Source organism: Syzygium oleosum, unplaced genomic scaffold (genome assembly GCF_021117445.2).
Source record: "Syzygium oleosum isolate NSW1041296 unplaced genomic scaffold, Sole_v2.1 Sole_v2.12, whole genome shotgun sequence".
Lineage (NCBI taxonomy): Eukaryota > Viridiplantae > Streptophyta > Magnoliopsida > Myrtales > Myrtaceae > Syzygium > Syzygium oleosum.
The window spans coordinates 9,405,982-9,414,445 of record NW_026607496.1 but is presented as its reverse complement, the minus strand read 5'-3'; the positions used below and the strand labels follow the sequence as shown (position 1 = coordinate 9,414,445).

The 8,464-nt window shown below is 38.7% G+C and overlaps 1 pseudogene; it reads right to left on the bottom strand.

Moving 5' to 3' along the window:
* Positions 1–6,996: 6,996 nt before the first annotated feature.
* LOC115674158 (uncharacterized) lies at positions 6,997–7,783 on the bottom strand (annotated as a pseudogene).
* Positions 7,784–8,464: the final 681 nt, after the last annotated feature.

Here is an 8,464-nt window from a genome sequence, read left to right as displayed (position 1 = left end):
AGGCCGGTGCAGAGCAGAGCAGAAGAAGGGGGCCGGTGCAGAGAGGGTGCAGAGAGACGGGGCAGAGAGGGAGAGAAAGCACTGGGAAACGGGGAAGACGGGACTGGCCTTAATGGCCAGTCCCTGTGGCGTGCTCACCTGGGCCTCCTCTGACCGGATGATGACGATGAGGAGCGGCGCCGCCGTGCGTCACGCTTCGGTTGCGCACAGGGGAGAACAGGGGAGGAGATAGCGACCGGCGAGGGAGAAGGAAGAGAGGAAAGGGTTGGGCCGGGCCAAGCCCAGTCCGCGCGGAGGAAAAAAAGGAAACGGGCTGGGCCCGCGCAGGAGGAAAAAGAAAAAAAGAAAAAGGAAGAAAAGGGCCGGGTCGGCCCAGCCCCGACCCGGCCCGAATCGATTTCGTTTTTTTTTTTTTTTTTTTTTTTTAAATTTTTGTTTAAAATTTAAGAAAATATGCTCTAATTGGCCCTATTAATGCACACATGCCTAATGTCTATATGGAATGCATTTAAATAGAAATATTTTTTTGTTTTAGGAATTAAAGAATAGTAATTCCTAAATTTTGTGTAATTAATTTTGGGCAAATTAAAAATAGGTGTCAACACAATCGATTTTATCAAATGACCCTAAGTCTATAAGCAATTATATTCTCATTTTGCCGAATTCCATCATATCCTAATGTCGCGACCTACCTGTCCCGATCGGTTAGGCCAAAATGTATTTGTTGATGGATATGAACAACGATTGGTTCGTATGCATGATAAACCAAATGGTTCATTAATCAAACAACCGAGGCACTCCTGAGCCTCATACCTCACGCGACGAGAATTGTCTAATATATGCATTTGATTGGAGTCGCCACTAGCCATAATCAAGGGTCGGCTAGAAACCCTAATCAATACGCGGGAGTGTTGTCTCGATACGTGCGAAAACTAGAGATTCTAAATTCGGGGACTTGATTACACTAGCGATCTAACTAGTGCCCTTTCGGTACCTAAACTTGAATTTCCGCAGAACTAACGTACCGGGTAGCCTATTGAAAAAGCTAAGATTCCACATAACCGTTCTAAAAATAGAAAATAACAATCAATGTATTAAAAGTGTGCAACCAAATAATCATAAAGAAAAAAAACCACTAGGGACCTAGCATCGTCTCTAGAAAGAAAAGGCAATCAAAAACTCTAAAGTAAAGCCCTAATGGCTTGTCCGAATTTTTGGGAAATTTTTTTAAAGGTTTTCTCAATTTCTACAAATTTTAAACTAAGTCTAGAATGAAATTAAACACTAAGATCTAGTGAAATTAAGCCAAAAACTAATTTCTGGATATTTCCTAATTTTCTGGATATTTTGGATTTTTTTTGATTTTTTCTGAAAATTTTCAATTTTTAATGAATTTTCTGAATTTTTTTAATGTTTTTCAGATTTTTAATATTTTTTTGGGTTTTTTTGAACATTTTCGGATTTTTTTTGGAATTTTTAATTTTTTTTATTATTTTAATATTTTTTTGAATTTTTGAATATTTTTATTGATAAAATAAAGATTCCGGACCGGGTCCCCCGACCTGATCCAACTCGGATTTATGACCCGGATTACGACCCTCCCTGGATCCCCCCTTTTTATTTCTTTTTTGATTTCTTTTTTCTTTTTTAATTTTTATAATGATTTTTTTTAAATAAAAAATGAAATAAAATAAAAGGAAAATATGTTTCACTAGCTTCTATTAATGCAAATGCACCTAATATTTATGTGCCATGTAATTTAATGAAAATATTTTTATTTAGGGGTTAAAAATTAATCCTTAGTTTTTGTGCAATTAACCCATAAATGATTAGGCAAAATTTAGGTGTCAACAGCTGCCCCTCTTCGAAGGGAATTTCAATGAAGTTCCATTCGAAGACAAAAAGGCACCTATATTTTGCTCGAGAAGGATATGGGATGGTGTAGTGGCCTAAGGTGTGAGAGATGATTTATTTATTTATAAATTTTGATTTGATTTATTTATTTATTTATTTATTTTTTATAATTTTTGAATTTTTTTTTACAAAATAAAACTAAATGGACGCCTAGGGACTAGAACCTTATCAACGTCGAAAACTTCGCCTAGAGACTAAAACCCTATGAACGGCTAAAGTGGAGGGAATAAAACCCTGAAAGCACGCTTAGGGACTAAAACCCTATGAACATTAAATACTCCGCCTAGGGACTAAAATCCTATGAACGGCTAAAGTGGAGGGAATAAAACCCTGAAAGCACGCCTAGGGACTAAAACCCTATGAACGCCAAAGACTCCGCTTAGGGACTAAAACCCTATGAATGGCAATATGAACACCATATTGAAGGAACGCCTAGGGACTAAAACTCTATAAACGTCGAAGATTCCGCCTAGGGACTAAAACTCTATAAACGTCAAATGCTCCACTTAAGGATTAAAACCCTATGAAGGGCAATAGTTCCCGCTTAGGGATTAAAACCTTATGAACGGCAATAGGAGTAACATCTTGAAGGATGCCTAGGGAAAAAACCCTATGAACATCAAAGATTCTGCTTAGGGACTAAAACCCTATGAACGGTAAATGGACTAAAATCCAGAAAGTACGCCTTGGAATAAAACCCTATGAACGTCAAAGGCTCCTCCTAGGGACTAAAACCCTATGAACGGCAAAGGGACTAAAACCCAGAAAGTACGCCTAGGGATTAAAATCCTATGAACATCAAAGGCTTCGCTTAGGGACTAAAACCCTATGAACGGCAATAGATCCCGCCTAGGGACTAAAACCCTATGAACGGCAATAGGAATAACACCTTGAAGGAACGTCTAGGGACTAAAACCCTATAAACATCAAAGATCTCGCCTAGGAACTAAAACCATATGAACGACAAATTACAGTCAAGATTTTGAAATATCTAGGGTTTTACACTCAAGGTTTTTGGAATACCTAAGGTTTTCACTCAGAACTTTATGTTGTAAAAAACATGGTTTAAGGATAGACCCGTGACCCTTTTTGAAATCAGGGTTTAAGGAAAGATCTATGAACCTTTTGAAAACATGGTTTAAGGATAAGACCCGGAACCTTTTGAATCGGGGTTTAAGGAAAAACCTTGGAACCTTTTGAAATCGGGATTTTAGGAAAGACCCAAAACCTTTTGAAATCGGGGTTTAAGGAAGACCCGGAACCTTTTGAAATCAGGGTTTCAGGAAAGACCCAGAACCTTTTGAAATCGGAGTTTAAGAAAGACCCGGAACCTTTTGAAATCAGGGTTTTAGGAAAGACCCGGAACCTTTTGAAATCGGAGTTTAAGGGATGACCCGGAACCTTTTGAAATCTGGGTTTAAGGGAAGACTCGAAACCTTTTGAAATCAGGGTTTAAGGAAAGACCTGAAACCTTTTGAAATCGGAGTTTAAGGAAAAACCCGAAACCTTTTGAAATGAAGGTTTCACGTGGGGAGACCTGTCATGTAAGAATAGTTTTGGGCTGCTAATGCTCACCATATCTGTCAAATATTAAGGAAATTTTGAGGAGACATCTGCACATCTAACGGAATGTGTTATAACAAGTGTTCTGGTAATGAATGCGTACCAGGCAAGATAATGTCATGAGAGGCAATATCAAACTGGTATCATCAATGAGAAAGCATTGATTGCATGAGCAATTCAAGCTAGTTTCGATTGTTTGAAAAATATTTTGCATCATTCAATATCACAAAATTGCCAACGGGCTTGAGAAGTATCATCAATCATCCAATTCCCTTAGGAGAAAAGTTTTTGTCAAAATGATCTTGACTAGTGAAAAGAACTCGTTAAACATGCCAAACAAGAGCTCCATAGTCGGAAAGGGCTTCTCACAACTCTCAAGAAGGCTATTTGATCCCATCCATTGATGTGGGAAATAGTCTGATCTCTGATGTACCTTGCATTACCAATGTTGAAGGCTTCAAGAATCATTCGCAATAAGTACACATTCACCAATCCATGAGGTCGTTTGTAAGGACTATAATGCGGGCTTGGTCATGGTTTCAACAACGGATAAGCATCAATGGCTAAGAAATGAAATAATCATTGATCATCATTTTCGCCAGGTTTACAAGTCAAGAAACCTTAAGATAAGATAAGACAACTTTGCCTCCACTTCTTCAAGCGACAACTTCTTTGTAAAGTCCTTATTTTCACTTGAATCATCCCAATCAGAAGAGACTTCGGGAAAGGATTGTAATGTTGGTTCGGTGAAAGTCTCGAAAGGCTCAGAAATTCTCAAATGAGATTTAAGAGTTGGTGATTATCATGGCATCATTACCGTATCATCCAATCTTTTCAAAGGCACTCGACTTTTGAAATCCAACTTGTCTCGAAAGTCCATTGGCTAATCATTTTAATGCAAGAGCTTTGCTCTTTTCTCTAATAACTTTTGCAGTTGCAATGATTTTCTCTTCATGCAAGCATTTTTCTTTTGACATATTTTTTTTATGGGCATTGGCCTTGCTTTTATTAGGCACATTGCTTTTTCATGTCCCCTAGCTTTCATTTGACTTTTGCGCATTCGAACCTTTTGAGTTCCTAGGACTTTCGAGATTTTTTACATGTTGTCACATAAGCACCAATTGCCTCGATAAATCATGTACCTTGCCCGAGCGTGGGGAGACAATTATCATTAGGGCTTAGAAATGAATGTTTAGGCTCAACTTGGCTAAATAAAAGGTATGAGTGTTTAGGTAGAGAAATGAATGCTCTTCTTCAATTTGGGATGCTTCGAGCTTCCACAAGGATTCACATGAAGTTACCACAAAAAGATTGATGCAAATGAGAGCAAAGAAATCTTTCTCACCTTTTTCACCGAATAGCGTCAACCAAAATCTCCAAATTTGTCCCATTATGGAGTGGTTCTTGACAGGGGTATTTTTGTGAATTCTTCACATTTAAAGGCTCAAATAGGCATAACTATGATCACCTGTAGTGTGTAAGATTGACGAAAGAAATGCCTCTTTTCACTTTGATCCATGTACTACTCGCGAATGAATCCCTCGTCCTTAAACAACACGAGTTTTCTTTTCCGCTCAACTCTTAAAGTGTTTACAGGACGTGTTTGGGAATGGCTTGCCTTTCTTCATTCTAAGCATTTCTCACTTGGCATGATTAACATCTCCTTTTTATTTCGTTGAGATTATTATGAATTGATCAATCTCCATGGGGAATTTTGATTCAAAATGAATGATTCGTCAAGCATAAAGACAATTTTTGGATAAAATGACATTCCAAACTTTTGCGCAAATTTTGCTCTTTTAATTCCTACTTCAGCATTTGTTGTTTCTAAAAAACATTAAAGATTTTTTATGCGATGAAAATTTGACTTCCCTTTGATTTTAGGAAGAAGGATACTTACCTATAATACGGCGACCTGATAACCCTATAAAGAATAAAAAAGGATGTGTTAGTTAAAGACCCTTTAAGGATTGAAAAATTGGGAACAATACAATATTACCCCTCGTTTGCATTTGTCCTTCAGGTCTTTGATGCTTCCCTTCATTTGAATTCGTATTCTTGAGTGTTTGACAACTCCTTTCATTTGAATTTGCTTCCTTGTATGTTTGGCAACTCCCTTCATCCGCTTTCTTCGCCTTGACTTTTCGGTATTGTTTCGATATTTGATGACATTGTCCCTTGGATGCTTTGCCCCATCTATTGTATGTTTCCTTGGTAGGAGGTGTCGCGTCCGCGATCAATGTGCGCCTTTGTCTATGAGAGATGAGACATGTTAGTTCGATCCCAAAATTGAATTGGACTAATTTAGGAACGATACGCCCTTTTTGTGTTGAATCGAATGACTCCGCTTTATCATGCATCATGGGTGAGGGTTACTGCCCTTTCAATGACCTGCCCTGTTTATCATCCTGCAAAAAGGAAATTGAACATGTTATTTCCATTCTCGATTGAACTTAATTTAGGAACGATACATCCTTTTGTGCTAAATTGGATGGTTTTGTCACGATTTGTTGACGGGAGGCGTTGCCCCTATGATCAGATACACTTCCCTTCAATGTGTATTGCCTCATCATGCTTTCTTGGAAGAAGTTGTTGTCGCCATGGTCAAACATATTATTTCATCTGCAAAACGAGAGATGACACAAGTCATTTCCATTTTCAGTTGGACTAATTTGGGAACGATATACACCTTTTTCTTTTTGGGATGGTGCAGTTCTGGACTAAGTTGTCCTCCTCATGCAATCTTGTCGATTCCCGGGAATTTTTTTTACATCAACTCTTTTTGTCCTCATAAATTCTGCACAAGGGGAGGAACAAGTCATTCTTTAAATAAATCGAATTTAACTCGGAACGATTATAACCTTTTACTCAGGGGCACCATTTGATGACTGATTCTTGCTCATGTACATCCACGCCCTGAAGGATCATTTCGCGAACCACCAATAATCATCTCCACGCTGGATTAAATGCCGAGAAGCTATTTGAAGATGCAAAAATTGCAGCTACTAATGCTCAGCAATTCCAAATGGATCATAGCTCATTCCTATTCTTGTCTTTTGACAATATCGTTTGAATAGTCCGCATCCATATATGTGGACCCGTCAAAGAGCTTCCCATGAGTTATAGATGTCACCAACCCAGGAAGTAGCCTTGGTGCCGAGGAATCTTCGCACATTTCTTCTTTTGAGAAGGTTGTCAAATTAATATGAGATTCTCCAAGATGAGAAATTTTTGTGGACTTTGCTTTGAGAACAACAGGGATTATCCGAAGCACAAAATTTAAGAGCATTTCTTCATCCATGTTGACGATTGAAGAAAGAAGTGAATTCATGAATGTGACCCTAAGGTCAAATTTCAAATTTAGGAATGTTCAGATGTCATCCCTTCTCGGACTCGTTTTCCGAAAATGGTGAAGCATAAAGGCTTAGTGGATTCTTGAAATGGAGCTCTTTATGAACACTAGGGTATCATCGTCTATGCCAAGAGCTGCAAGTCCTTCCATCTTTCGTCAGTGGGAGACTAGCCTTTTCCATATTGCTTCAAGGCAAGCATGAGAGATCGTGATGATCTCTTACCATTAATCAAATTTGCAATCTCCTTTTTTAAGCTCCCAACCATTGGCTCGAATTCTGAAAACATAATGAAGTAAAGCTGGTCTTCACTTGTGTCGAGGATCCCTATCAGGTACAATGTTGTGGTGCGTATCAGACCTCACGCCTGAGAAGCCTTCTTCTAATGTCCACGATTGCTAGTAGTGGAAAGTTTCCTTGGTTTACAATGTCTAGAGAGACCTTAACAATGAAAATTATTCCTCCAATCTCATGGTTCTTTGTAGCAACAAAATGAGAAACTTTATGATGAAACCGTCGTGGAATCTCACTCCCAGGAATATTCAAGTTGTCCAAATGCTTTGGAGCAACCTTTTCAATTCTTCTCTTCATTGCTAGGATGCATGCCTTGCAACCACCCAGGAATAAAATGCCTTAGAGGCTTCATGGAGACCAGGGACATCAACTAAATTGCTGCAATTAGTAAAATCCAGCTCCATTTAAACTATCCACATTTGTGAAGTCGTACATGCGATCCAACGCATTACAGTTCGCCATATTTGACTCAAGCAAGCTCGCGATAAGTGGAGGCAGATACAATGAGATAAATCGAGTTTTTTTTTTAGAAGTACAAGGCCCCCCGGATTGGATGGAAAGCTGGAAAAATCATTACGACCCAAATCCAAATCCTGCAAGGAGGCAGTCCTTTCAAAATTGTCGAAGATTCTTCCCAAAAATCCCCAAGCATGAGCACCCATTTCCTTCAATAAACAGCAATTTGTAAACGATTCTGAAAGAACAATATGATTTAGGGCATCAGATTGATTAGGTTCAGCCAGTTCTAGATTGTCTTCCACATTTGGAAGCTGTCCTTCTCATTTTCAATGATGCCAAGCTTGTGAGCATCTTAAATTCTTGGGGTCATTCTATGACAGAAGTTCCTGGTAAGTAAACCAGACTTTTCAACTTCCCAAGTGAAGCAGGTAGTTGCTAAAGTTGTGCATATGGACTTAGTCTTAAGGTACAAAGCCATTCAAACATTCCTATAGACTCTGGCAGTGTTGTTATCATGGTGTTATCCTAGAACAGATCAATGAGGCTCGACATATCTCCAATGGACTGTATTTTGACCGGGATAAGTGACCCACAGCAATAGGTAACTCTGTTAGCAAACTGCGACCAAGGAAAAGTTGCATCAATGATATGAGATTCCCAACCGTATCAGAAGTGTCGCAAGCGATCTGCACAACATGAAACTTAGTTTCTCAAGTTCTGTTCAGGACTCTATTGAACTAAGAAGTTCTTTGATTGCAGAACCATCGAGAGCAATGTTCTTTAGAAAACTTAGTTCTCCTTTGCAATCAAGAAGCTGTTCCCTAGACGAGCAAATTCAGTCATCCTCGGAATGCATCACATTCAAGGTGAAATGCTTCGTGTAG